Below are 14,401 nucleotides of genomic sequence, written 5' to 3'. Positions count from 1 at the left end.
GATTGGTGGTAATTGAGATGCTTTGTCAAATCAGTTTTATAAAGAAATATATCCATTTTTAAAAATCCTATCACCTAAATTTATTTTCTTGTGTTCCCTTTCAGTCTAATTTTTATACACAGAGAGGCATTCCTTGTCTATTTTTAAATTTTTAAATTGTTTTTTATTTCACACTTCGGAAAGAGTGAAACTATGCATACAGCACTTTCCACATCATGATCCATTCGCATTAGATTTACCAAGAGCTTGGTGCAATGCACATGCCTATGTCCTAATTTTTTTTCCTTAGTTTTTAAAAATCTCTCAACTGGATTCAATCTTAAGTTCAGTCATGGTATATTTATTGAACATCAAGCATTTTCCTCTTAAAGATGCCTGTACAAGTGAAATATAATGTTCTCCATTAATACCTTAAGGGATACCATGAACACTAAACATACACTGTTTCCCTCTACGTCATAAAGGCTGATGGTCCAGCAATAGAAGACACATTCTTTGCTCCCTAGAATCTCCAAGTCTATTGGTGAGAGTTCAGACACCTGTCCAAAGAGAGTTAAACATGTTAAGCAGAACATATTAGGGGCTAAAGAGTTGGCAGAGAAAGTAGGTGCTGTACAGTTGAGAAAAGGAAGCATTCCACCCATTCTATGGACCACAGGGCCCCCGCCTCAGAGTTGCTAGCTTCTGGTATTTGTGCTTTCCTGTCTGCTTCTACAGTTTCCTGATTTTCTTTTATATGTATAAATGAGGTAGTACTACTTTTCTAACCTACTCTTTAAAATTAATGCTTTTACCATCTGCTGTGCATAGCATTTTGATTGTCCAGGCTAGTTTGAGATTTTATTCATGAATTCCCTATCTGCTCTCTGGATATTCTTTCCCAGTGTGGTTTTCCTCTTTAATTCCCACTATGTCAGACAGCTGACAATGTCACACATACATCTTTCTAGTGATTTTTTATTACCCAGCTCTCTTTCATCTTCATTCCAAACCCTGTCTTGGAGTCCTGAATATGAATTTACTTCTAACTTCCTTATTTGAAGTGTTCTATTCCAAATTCTAGCCTCTATTCTTTCCTAAAAGCCTTGATCTAACTGATATAACTCATTTTACTCTTACTAGAGAGAAACATCATAAAAAAAACAATTCAACCATTTCCTACTAAACCCTGTAACTATTATGAAAGGTAATATTGACACTTATGAAAATGTATTCATGAAGAATAAAGTTTTCTAGAGTTTATTTTCTTTCTCCCCCCAAAACTTGAATTCATTTAGAAATTTTAGCATTTAATAATTATTGTTTTCTTATTTTAATGTTACTGTAAAAAAGCTTTATGTTTGCCATGTGCAGGATTTAGAATTAAAAAAGAAAAAAGAACTATCCAGTGATATGACAGAAGCAAGAAAACAAAACCCAAAAAATGTTTACATGAAATTAAACAATTTTCTAAAATTTTCTGTAATAAATATGTATAGTTAAATTTTAAATATATTATTAATATGTTTCTTTAGGTCTAGATAGAGATTTCAAATACGTGAGTTTTCTTCTTTAGTTGAGTTTACTTACTTTTTTAACCTCGGAGATAATAGGCATTTCAGAGTTTATACGTTAGTTAAGATTATAAAGGCTTGGAACAAAATGAAGAATACAATTTCTTTTTTTATTTAAGTAGGACCACTCAATGCAGAGTGCTTTGAATAGTTTGGGCATACTGCTTTTCGTCAGAGCTTTGCATTTCTGGTATTTTTTGCAACTGCTTTACTCTGACTAATGGGAGGGTATTTTCCTCTGCTGTTACCAGGCAGAGCTGGATGAATATCTGAAGGCAAGAGGACTAGTATTACAGTCGGTTTGTGAAGACTGTCCAAGGGGGGCAATTATTTAGACTGATGGAAAAAAGGTAGCACAGAATCTGCTGCCAGCTAATTTTTGCTTGCTATAACTTTTTGTTTCTCTCTGCCAACAGTCCTTTATTGCTCTGACTTATTTTCGAAACAGGAGCTAAAAATAAAGAATCCATTTCTTCTTTACTTGTCTCTGGAGGAATGTGGCTTACATTTCTCAGAAAGGACAGGATGAGTTGGTTTCTCACTAAGCAAAAGTGAAAAAAGAACACAGCTATAGCTTCTACCTTAGAGGAACAACAGAAAACAGTTGTAAATAAAATCCTCAGGGGATTAGAATATTGTAAAGTCATACTAATGAAAACGTTTTGTATGTCTGTTTGTTTTTAATGAAAACTTATGATGGTAAGACCAAATGAGAAACGACTTGTTAGTACTGGGAGCCATGGGGCTTTTTAGATCCTTGCTTCTGTCCCGAGTGTTGCTTTTCTCTTGATTCTTAACTCTGAGGACCACTGTGAGGAGACTGGAGTGAGTACCCCAACTGTATGATCCCAGAAAGCCTCAAGTGTGTTTGCTGTGATCGATCCTGCCAAAAAGAAAACTGAGTGGCAACAACAAAGAATGCCTGAAACATTTAATATGAGGGTTCCTGTAGGTTTTCATCTGAGTGAGAAAACATTGTCAAAATAGTAGACATTTTCCAGATGCCATTTTTCTCAGGTTTTAAACCCAATGGGCAAATGGCATCTATTTCAGATGTTGTGGAAGAGGCCGTCGAAATGGTGTGCTTTTCAGCATCTATACCCTAAGACATCTTCGCCTGGGCTGGAGGGATGCTTGTCTCTTAGGTCCGTGGCTGCGGGCTTGGAGGCAGGCACAGCTCCTGCCTCTTCTCCCCTTCCTCTCCTCACACCCTTTCTATTTTGTCCACGCAATTTCCCTTTTGGACATCCAACTTCCTCTTTCTCTCTGGTTTCTCCTCCGAAATGTTCTTCCCTTCCCCTATCCATAATGTTTGTGGCTATATACTGACTCATACTTGAGTAATATTTGAAAAAAAAAAAGTTTTTGTTGTTTCATCAGAATCCATACCTGTTAACTAGGAAGTCCATTGCTTTTGAAAGAACACTGAAGTTATTGGTAAAGTGGTTGTTGGGATCCTAAAATGCCCTTCTGAGCTTCTCCCTTAAAATAACCAGCCACTTTTCCTGATACTATTTTCGAACCTGGGAGGTAAGAGGACTGCACATTTGGCTGTGAAGGTGGGACTGCTTGCTAACTGTTTGTGCATATTTACTCAACAGCTGTAAGGTCTTAATCAAAACAAACCTCTTTTCCCTCTTTAAGGAAGAAAATCAACATTTCCATATAAACAAAAAATGCAAATGTTTACTATCTGTTGGAGTGTTTTCCCACCCTAGTACATGGCTAATTAATAATCTTTATGTATGTACGCTTGCAGTCCTGAGCTACCCATGGCCCTTCTAGAAAATGTTAGTGTGATACTAACTCACCTGGTAAGCAGGGAGGAACGGATGTTGTCTTTTATACTAAGGCAACATCCGTTGTGTGTGTAGTTTATACTAAGGTAAAGTTATAAAGGGAAACAATGGCTTCCTAAGTAAGAAACTGCCAATGCTAATGCTGACCAACACTTTTTATTATTCCTCTCCAGGCTTATCCTTGACAGAACCTGGACCCAACACTTACTTAATTCCCCCGGGCTTTTACAAGAAAGCCTCAAGAGTAGTAGCTCACACTGGCAAGTCCACTCAAGAGGCCTAAGGGCTTTGGAGCCACAGGGACATACAGCTGCTATTGTTACTCCCTCTGCACTTGAGCATGAACTCCAACCCCACAGCACAAGGGTTGCTCTGGGTATTTCTTTTGCACCCCCCACAGTACTTAATCATGCACATAAAAATTCATGAGCCAATATATCACCGTCGGGGAACATATTAAAATATAGATGCCTGGGATGCCCCCTTTTTTTTTTAACAGGACTTTATTGGGGAACAGTGTATACTTCCAGGAATTTTTCCAAGTCAAGTTATTGTCATTTCAATCTTAGTTGTGGAGGGCGCAGCTCAGCTCCAGGTCCAGTTGCCGTTGTAGTTGCAGGGGGCATAGCCCACCATGCTTTGTGGGAGTCGAACTGACAACCCTGTGGTTGAGAGGACACGTTCCAACTAACTGAGCCATCTGGCACTGGCCCATGGGGGAATCGAACCGGCAGCCTTCTACATTAGGAGCACAGAGCTCCAACGGCCTGAGCCACCGGGCCGACTGGGATGCCCATTTTTAATAGCCTGGGTTTGGAATAACTTCCCAGAAGACTGCTTTGTTACCAAGCACCCCTGGTTGTTTGACTTACAGACCACACTTGGTGAAACCTTGACTTAGGTACAAAATTTTAAAATTAACAAAAAGAAAAATAAATTTAAAAAATCCAGATTTTCTAGGGGCAAGATGATAAAGACCTACATTTATAATGAGAATGTCATATGGAGACTTCCTATATATGTAAACGCTTATAAAAATCAAAGAATAAATTTACATGCTACTAAAATAATTCCAAACAATACCAGGTATGTAACACATGTAGCTGGAAGTACGCATAACACGATCAAAATCAGGAGCAGTCCCTGGGCTGGCTCTGAGTTTTACAACTTCCTTATAGCATTCAGCTTTTTAAGGCTATGGTGATGTAAATATTAACTGTGCCAAGATTCTGCCTCTCTCAGGTACCAGGGTTATGCCAGCAGGTAAGGACCTGTCTAGGGCCACACTTACCTGTTCCGTAGTCTTCTGAGAGGCAGGAAGCAGGAAGAAAACTCTCTATTTAGATAGGCGAAGATGGAAGTAAGAAGAATTACTCACCTGCCTGCAATAAAACAATCAAATTCAATAATAGATGACAAGGCTAAGCGAAAAGGGGGTGCTCAATGATGATTTGTTGAATATTTAAATGGTCGAACACTTTCATATATTTTGTTCCATTGAAATAGTACTTTCTTTTTCACATTTTTTTTCCTTCTTATTCACATATACTGAGGATGTCTGATGTTACCTCAGGTTCTCTTGCTGTGGTTTTTTTCTCTCTAACTCAAGCTGCTTCTAAACATCCTGACAAGGGATAGCTCCATTTTTTTCTACAACTGTCTCCTTCTTATGTTTCTTGCCTTTGCCCCATTCTTGACACTATGTTTAGGGCAGGCAAAATAAATAAATAAATAAATAAGTAAATAAATAAGAGGAGTCTCTGTTCTAAAACGTAAGGGTGCCCTAAATTACATCCTTCTCCATTCTGGCACTTGGAGGACTTCCTCACCTAAAGCTTGGTTTCCTATCTGAAGACCCACCAGCTAGTCCCAAATCCTGCTCACGTACGTACATTCCAACACCCTGAAAAGAGCTGGAGTTAAAATACAAATGCATATATTTATATATCCAAGTGAAGGAAGTTAGCACATACTAGGCAGAGGAAACTTACTGACTACTTGGAGAATCCAACCCAGGCCCTCATTCTCAAATTTGGTAAACATCCAAATATGTGAAGAAGACTAATAGCATGAAAGAGAAAAGCCAAGAGAAAGAAATAGAATAGATTCCAATAAAAACAGAAGTAATTCAGTAAACAGAAGATAATATAACCACCCCCCAAAATCAAGAACTTATGAAAAATTAGAGAACAAGAAATTTTAGAAAGGAAGCGTCTACACTAAAGTAAAATCTTTCATATGTGTTTGAAGATAACACTAAAGAAATTGCCTAGAAAATAAAGCAATGGCAAAAATCAAGGAAACTTGAAAGAAAAGATAAAACAGAGAAAAATCAATCTAAGTGTTATAGGCGGTCCAGAAATTAGGAAGAAGGGAAAGTATTGAGTGGAAATTTTCCAAGAAATGTGAGAAAGGAATTTCCTACAGCTAAAAAGAGAACTGAGTCTTCAGAGTAAATGAAAAGAAGACACATCTGGATTCGCATTTGTGACTTTTCATATGCTAAGGATAAAGAGAAAGTCTTACACGCTTTTGGAGAGTGGGGAAAATGTTCATAAATATTAGGAAGAATCAAACACCATAGGAACAGGAATCCTGGATGCCAGAGAATGATAAATCCGTGCTATAGAAGGTCTGAACCTAGAATTTTATCCTCAGTCAAACTGAATGTATGAATTGAGTGAGAAAGCAAACTAAAATGTCTCAAAATACAGGGACCTAGAAAGTGTAGTTTCCACTTACCTTTATTTGGAAGAAGTTGCTCAAAGAAATATGCTACGAGAAAAAGAAAAGGAAGAAGAAAGAAGGGAAGGAAGGAAGCAAAAAAGGAAATATTTTAAAGGAGATGATCAACTGTGGTCCTAATACAGGAGTTTGGTTTGAGGTAAGCCTAGGATGGCAGTTATATTAGCAGACTTGGAAGACAAAAATTCTAAAGAGTAGGTTGCACTGTTTTAAAGAAGAAAATTGAAATGGATATGATTGAGATGCTAGATGATATTAATCACATGGTGACAAAGCATATGTTAGTTTTCCTCAAGCAGGAAATAGGCCAATTCCATGATAAACAAAATCATGGCTCAACTGTGAAGCAACCAGAAATGGGGCATGGTATCGAGCAAGTGATGTGCAATACGAGAATGTTCTCTCTTGAGTGGCATAGTGGTAATGATATTAGACCTATGCAGAAGGAAATGTACTCCTAACACATTACTTAGCTCTTCTCTGGATGAAACATACATAAACATGTACCATTTTTCAATGTGGAATAAAAGCACTGAAAAATCTTTTAAAGAGAATGGGGTATAAGGCAGGAAATCAGGTACTTACATAATCACTGAAAGGACTGGCTGAGTGAACAGTAAGCCACTGCTAGCAGAACCTTTGGTCCTACCTGTATAGTTGGATCTAGAGGTCTGCAAGCTGCAGCTGCCCCAGAGGGATGAAAGCTTCAGGAAATCATCACACCCATTACTGGGTACTCTGTGGCCCCAGGGCAGGGGACTGGTAGGTAACAGAATCTAGCTGGCTGCTGCAAACACTCACGTGACTATAGGCTGGGTGTACCAACCACCACCTCTGCCAGGGACAGAATGGCTTCTGTCTCCCTTCTGCCTTCTACCATTTCTCCAAATGCATTGCATGGGACTAAATTGATTCTAGAACGCTCTTGGTGAGGGAACCTCAGGGAAATGTGTCCCATACTTGCAATAGCAGGCAGAGTTAAGAACAGATTGGGAATACATGTGGATTTACCAATAAGCTAAATCCTCCACTAAGTGTGATATCAGTTAATTTATTTCCAATTTGTAGAATCTACCTATAGGCAAAATATGAAAGATGAAAAAAAAATAGCTGTAGCACAGAGCATGAATATTATCAATGTTTAAGGTAAACAGAGTAACAAAATATTTACACATACTATGAACAGATACAAATATAACTGATAGAAGTAGAATAAACATAACAATAAAGTAAATGAATATTTTCATTGTTAGAGCTGAAGTAAATAGATAATGCCTTAAATGTTTAAATAAAAAAAAATTGTGCTGTACACATATTTTGAGTGAGAGAGGGAACCACGACAAGAATTAGAAACAGAAGTAGGAAGTGGTATATGGGGTTGGGTGGGTAGAGGTGGGGCTCGAGACTTTTGCTTTTCATTTTAAGATCCTTTACTACGGCTTAAAAAAAAATAACAACACCCCAAACATACATACATATTGCTTTAATAAAAATTAAAATATGAAAAGGCTGTTCTTTCTTTTTATTGTTATCAAATAAGGATATTGCTTAAAAAATAATTTCTGAAAATTTACCCCTCTGATGATTTTCCTACTTTGCTGGATTATTGAAACTACTTTATTTGGATCAAAGTGACCAGGATTTTTTTTTTTTAATATTAAAAATGGCTCCAATTAGTTACTCTCTCTGCCTTTTGCACCACTATATTTGGCCCCTCACCTGTTGTAGGTATGTTAGTAAAAGTGATGTGCACTTGCTGAGCTCCGCCTCCCTGCCATGTGTTTTCACATGCTGTGTTTGATTTACAACCACCCCACCCAACCCCCCAATTTCAAGCAAGGGGGGTAGGACCAGGATCTGAACGTACACAAACCAGATCAGATATCTGAAAGGTATCTGGGGAAGAGCGTTTATTCAGGAATCAGTAGTTGACATGTGTGTGCCTGAATTGTTTTACAGTGAGCATGTATTAATTTACAAAAACAGTAACAAATAATGTAGAGAAAAATAAAAAAAAAAATGAATGTGTGTGCCCAAATCTGTGCTAATGTGATGTACTTAATATTGTTTTCCTTTTGAATAAGACATATTTAATTGATTTCTGTCTTCTCTGTTCCAAGTAAGTCAAGTGACTGGAATCTACAAAACTAAGTTAAATAGAAAAGAGCCATCTTTCTCAAAGTGTACGTTCAGGAGAAAGCTCCAAGGTAAAATAAGTTTAAGAAATGCTGGTTAAATATATCTAAGCAGACTTCCTTACTGCAAGATTTCTCAGGAATGAATTCTAACATGCATTGTGAATATCTAAGACAAAACCCGTGCCATGGGCAGTCCTTATTTAAATAAGTAACTCACAGGAATAAGATTCTGTGAAATGAATGTTTGAAATTTGGGGGTTTAAATTGGGCAATCATAAGAAAAAAATAAGAATGGTAAGGAAGTATCTGACAATATAATGCTTGACAATTAAGTTCACAAACTTGTCGCAATGATGTTGCGAACCTTTTTTTTTAAAGAAATATTTTGTATAACTTTCCTTTTGTAATTTCTTTTTTTTTTTAAGATTTTTTTTTTTAATTGGAGAAGGGGAGCAGGACTTTATTGGGGAACAGTGTGTACTTCCAGGATTTTTTCCAAGTCAAGTTGTTGTCCTTTCGTGTCATCCTTGCGCAGGGGCCATGCTAATCTTCTCTGTATCGTTCCAATTTTAGTATATGTGCTGCCGAAGCGAGCACTAGTTGTTGTCCTTTCAATCTTAGTTATGTAGGGCACAGCTCAACTCCAGGTCCAGCTGCCATTGTTAGTTGTAGGGGGTGCAGCCCACCATCCCTTACAGGAGTCGAGAGTTGAGGGGTCGAACCGGCAACCTTGTGGTTGAGAGCCCACTGGCCCATGTGGGAATCGAACCGGCAGCCTTCAGCGTTAGGAGCACGGAGCTCCAACCATCTGAGCCACCCGGCTGGCCCCTGTTGCTATCCTTTTTTGATATCAGAGGGATTATTCATTATGAATTTGTACCAATGGGACAACCAGTTAACCAAGTTTACTATTTGGAAGTGCTGAAAAGGCTGCGTTAGATGACCTGAACTTTTTGCCAACAATTCACGGCTCTTGCATCATGACAATGCACCAACTTACCCAGCTCTGTCTGTGAGGGAGTTTTTAGCCAGTAAACAAATAACTGTGTTGGAACACCCTCCCTACTCACCTGATCTGCCCCCAATGACTTCTTTCTTTACCCGAAGATAAAGGAAATATTGAAAGGAAGACATTTTGATGACATTCAGAGCATCAAGGGTAATACGATGACAGCTCTGATGGCCAGTCCAGAAAAAGAGTTCTAGAATTTCTTTGAAAGGTGGACTAGATGCTGGCATGGGTGCGTAGCTTCCCAAGGGGAGTACTTCAAAGGTGCCCGTAGTGATATTCAGCAATGAGGTATGTAGCACTTTTTCTAGGATGTGTTCATGAACTTAATTGTCCAACCTCGTATTTAGGCAGAAGGGAATTGCTGTTTAGGAAAATATCTGAACAATTCTAAGATTGTCAGGAAATAGTCCTGGGGTGTGTTTGTGTGTGTATCCATCCACCCACCTACCCACCCATTATCCCTTTATCTATCTATCTATCTATCTATCTATGTATCTATCATCAATCAATCAGTCTGTCTATCATTTTATTTCTTTTTTAGTGCACTAAATTTAGAGTAGATTGTAGATTGATTCAATATGAGGTATGATCACAAAATATGGTGAATGTTTAAACAAAAAAATATTTATTACAGTAAAAGACATATAGCCATTACTCCATGTCAAACTACTCCACTTCTCTTCGAACACACTTATCCTACCGTTCTTGCCACTTTCTGAAGCAGTCCTGGAAGTCCTTTTTTGTGTCTTTAGTTGCACTGTTGCTGCCTCAATGTCCTGAATCATTTTGATTTTGGGGAAGAGCCCGAAGTTACACTGTGCCAGATCTGGTGAATAAGGTGAATGAGGACTAACTGTAATGTTTTTATTTGACAGAAATTGCCATACCCGAAGTGATGTGAGACTCCGAGTATTGTCCTAACGGAGGATGAAATCGTTTGCCCGTTTCATGTTAATGCATTGTTCATGATCCATGATTTATGGCACACTTTAAAACACACCTTCTCTCAACAGTGGCTCACACCCGACTGACTGAACCTAGCAAGTTGAAACTTGTCACACACTGTTACTAAGGTTTGACACGCCACTTCCCGTTTTGAAGATCTCTGCCTTTCTGTTGGATGGCGCTAGGTATTCACCATATTTTTTTATCACACCTTGCGCATGTGATCCAGTTAACTAAATGCAATTTTGGAATCAGTTTTCCAAGTAAGAATTTCTTGATTTTTTAAAAAATTAACATATAGTTGGCGTAAAATATTATATTCACTTCAGGTGGACAACATAATGATTTGACATTTACTTTATGAGGTGATCACCACAATAAGCCTAGTAATAATCTGTCACCATACAGTTATTACAATATTATTTACTATATTCCCTATGCTGTACATTACATCCCCATGACTTACTTATTTTATAACTGGAAACTTGTACCTCTTAATCCCCTTCACCTTTTTCATACGTCCCCCCACTCCTCTCCCCTCTGGCAACAGTTTTCTCTCTGTTTTTATGAGTCTGTTTCTGTTTTGTTTGTTCATTTGTTTTTTCAGATTCCACATATAAGCGATATCATATGATGTTTGCCCTTCTCTCTCTGACTTAGCATAATATACTCTAGGTCCAGCCATGTTGCAAATGGCAAGATTTCATTCTTTTTTGTGGCTGAGTGATATTCAATTGTGTGTGTGAGTTGTGTGACGTGATATATATATATATATATATATATATATATATATGGACAAAGATGTGAAATGTATATATATATATATACGATATGATATATATGATGTAATATATATATGATGTTATGTATATATGATGTTTTATATATATATAGATATATATGTATATATATCTATATATATATATATATATATATCTCACATCTTCTTTGTCCATTTATCTACTATCTAGGTTGCTTCCCTATCTTGGCTATTGTAAATAATGCTGCAGTGAACATAGGAATGAATATACCTTTTGGAATTGGTATTTTTATTTTCTTCAAATAAATACCCAGAAGAATTGCTGGATTGTATGGTAGTTCTATTTGTAATTTTTTGAGGAACCTCTGTACTGTTTTATATAGAGGCTGCACAAATTTACAACCCCAGCAGTGCTGGAGTTTTTCCTTTTCTGCCTATCTTTGCCAGTGCTTGTTATTTATTGATTTATTGATGATGGCCATTTTGCCAGGTGTGAGGTGATAACTCATTGTGATTTTGATTTGTATTTCCCTGATGATTAGGGATGTTGAGCAGTTTTTCATGTGTCTGTTTGCCATTTATATGTATTTGGAAAAATGTCTATTTAGGTCTTCTGTCTATTTTTTAATCAGATTGTTTGTTTTTTTTGATGTTAAGTTGTGTGAGCTCTTTATATATTTTGGATATTAACCCGTATCCAATGTATCACTTGCAAGTACCTTCTCCCATTCAGTAGGTTGCCTTTTCATTTTGTAGATGGTTTTTTCACTGTGCAAAACTTTTTAGTTTGATGTATTCCCATTTGTTTATTTTTGCTTTTGTTGCCCTTTTCTGAGGAGACATACCCAAAAAATTATTGCTGAGACTGATGTCATAGCGTTTACTGCCTATGTGTTCTTTTGGGAGTTTTATGGTTTCAGAGCTTGCATTTAAGTCTTCAATTCATTTTGAGTTTATTTTTGTATTGGTATAAGAAAGTGGTTCAGTTTTATTTTTTTTGTGTGTGTACCTGTCCAGTTTTCCCAAAACCATTGTATTGAAAATATTTCTTGATTTTTAAAAATAAAATGTTGCAATTTGTAGTACTACTTGTTATTCTAAAGCATCCTTGATCACTGATGTCAGGAACAAGATTTTAAGAACTGCAACATTCTAGCTGAAACTTAGGCAAATATATCTATAACATTGACAAGAGATAAAAAGAAATGTTATCCTTTAGATAACAAAAACCTTGATGTTATCTGGTCTAGACAGGACTTCCTTTTAGTTAATTGGAAGCTTTGTTGCAGGAACTCAGGGGCAAGCCCTGGGAAAGAAAGAATAAAATTACACAATGAAAATATAAAAATAAGAAACCTTTTTGCAATATGGTAGCTTTGTTCTCTTCTGAGGAGCAGCTTTATATAACTAATACCCCCATAGAATGCAGAGCTTACTTTATTATTTGAAGCACAATTTTAAAGAGAAGAATAGCCTAATGTTTACTGAACTGCTTCCATAGGTGAGGCTGCAGTGGTGGCTTGCTATTGTGTGGGTAATAGAAGATGGAAACATGTTTGTAACAGGTATTCTGTTGTCAGAGACACACACAAGTTTATTAGCAGACTCTCTTAGTCCTAGAAATGTCCCAGGGCATGTTTAAGTTTCTATCAATATATGACTTTTACAATTAAATGTCCCCTAAGGCAATTGTAGCTATGACTATTATGGGACAATTTTTGTATTGGTATACCTAAATATTGTTACCTCATCACTTCAAGTTTTCTTCTAAAAAATACGTTTTCCGAGAGTGCTAAAATTATTGATATAAAGCTTTTTACATTTTCTTTCTTTAATGATTTTAACTTTTGTTACTTCTTCATTTCAAAAGAAATCCATGATATTTTGTTGGCTATCATAAAAAATAGAGAAAAATCAAAACAAATGATAAAGGAACATAAAATTTAAAATTTTATATGTTACCCATTAATTTACATTCTAGGTAGAAAAAGGCAACATTGTTAATCTTTGGTGTCTTAATTTTCAAATGTATTTATTTTTAAATGAACTCACAGATATATCTGATGGGATACTCTGTCATTAGTTTCTGTTTTATTCTCTGCCTTAAGAGTTTGGAAGAAATGTAAAGAACTGTGGGGGTTCAGAATGAATCACCCCAAGAGATATGAAGATTGTTTTGAGCTAAAGGCAACTTTACTCTCAGGCTCAAGAGAAATTTATGCTGCTCCCTTTAACTACCTAGAAGAACTTGAATCAGGGGCTTTGCCCATAATAAGCGATTATCAGAGGTAACTTCTTCTGACCTATCTATAGGGCAGGGAAAACTTCTGTTTACTAAATGTCTTCTTATCTGTCTGCAATGACTCTTTGAAGCCTCCAAGGTTAGCTCAGGATGTCTTCTATATCTCATGCCCCTTTCTGTATCTCTGACTCTCTCATGTATGTGTGGTTTCCATACATATGTATGTATTTAATTTGATTATTTTCTCTTGCTAATCTGTCTCATGTCTATTTGATTATTAGACCAACTGAAAGAACCTTGAGGGTAGAGGGATATTTTTTCCTCCCCCACAGAACTATTACTTTTGCATCTCATGAAGGTAGCCAAATGTCGTGCTCCAAGATTCTTGTTTATGACTTTTGTGTTGACTGACCAAAAGCAAAAGTTGCCAGGTACTCAGAAAATAATCTTTATGTATGCTTCTGTTTTTGGAAAAACCTGGGTTTAGGAAGGCAAAAGCAGGCCACTCTCCGAGACAAAATATTCTTTGTAGTTTTTGCTGATACTTGGATTTTTTTTTTTTTTTGAGGGGGTATCATAGGGCAGATCATGAAACATAATGAGATAGTCAGTGCAATCTGCAGATTGCCAAGAGCTGTGATCTTGGGAGGCCAGTGAAGAGTTTCCAGGTGACAGACTGGCAAGGAAGCTGTGGAGTGATGAGCTTTCTAGTGAGGCACCATGAAAACTTGGGCAGTGAGCTTGTCAGTGGTGTCTAGTGGGGCAGACTGAAGATAGAGGCCCCACCCCAAATGTTCTAAGTTGTTTTAAACATGTGAGATTCTTTCAAAACATTGAGGAGAAGGAGGTTCTCTCCCCAACCACATATGACTTAGAAGTTCTTGACAGCCAGCTAAATGATATTTGGGGCAGATATATCTGATTTAGAAAGACAAAGATGACCAACACAGCCTGAATATTTCTCTCAGCTTGACTAAGCTTTAGACAGCGTTTGTCCAGACTGTAAGCCCCTGACTTCCCTTTTCTTAGAGTATTTATTTCAAAAACATGCAACTGTAAATTCTTTCTCTGCTCCTTTGAGAAGTAACTTTTCTACAATACAGAATGTCTTTCTCAAGGATGGGGGATTCATCTCTTTGAAATGCAATTATGGAGAAACAGGGCCGGTGTCTCTCAGTCTCTGAGGCTAGGAATCTAACTTCAATAA

At 37.0% G+C, this 14,401-nt stretch overlaps 1 pseudogene; it reads right to left on the bottom strand.

Moving 5' to 3' along the window:
* Positions 1–8,732: 8,732 nt before the first annotated feature.
* On the bottom strand, positions 8,733–8,832 carry LOC117012579 (uncharacterized; annotated as a pseudogene).
* Positions 8,833–14,401: the final 5,569 nt, after the last annotated feature.

Source organism: Rhinolophus ferrumequinum, chromosome 20 (assembly GCF_004115265.2).
Source record: "Rhinolophus ferrumequinum isolate MPI-CBG mRhiFer1 chromosome 20, mRhiFer1_v1.p, whole genome shotgun sequence".
NCBI lineage: Eukaryota > Metazoa > Chordata > Mammalia > Chiroptera > Rhinolophidae > Rhinolophus > Rhinolophus ferrumequinum.
The sequence above is the reverse complement of the archived record's forward strand: the minus strand, read 5'-3'. Positions and strand labels throughout refer to the sequence as shown.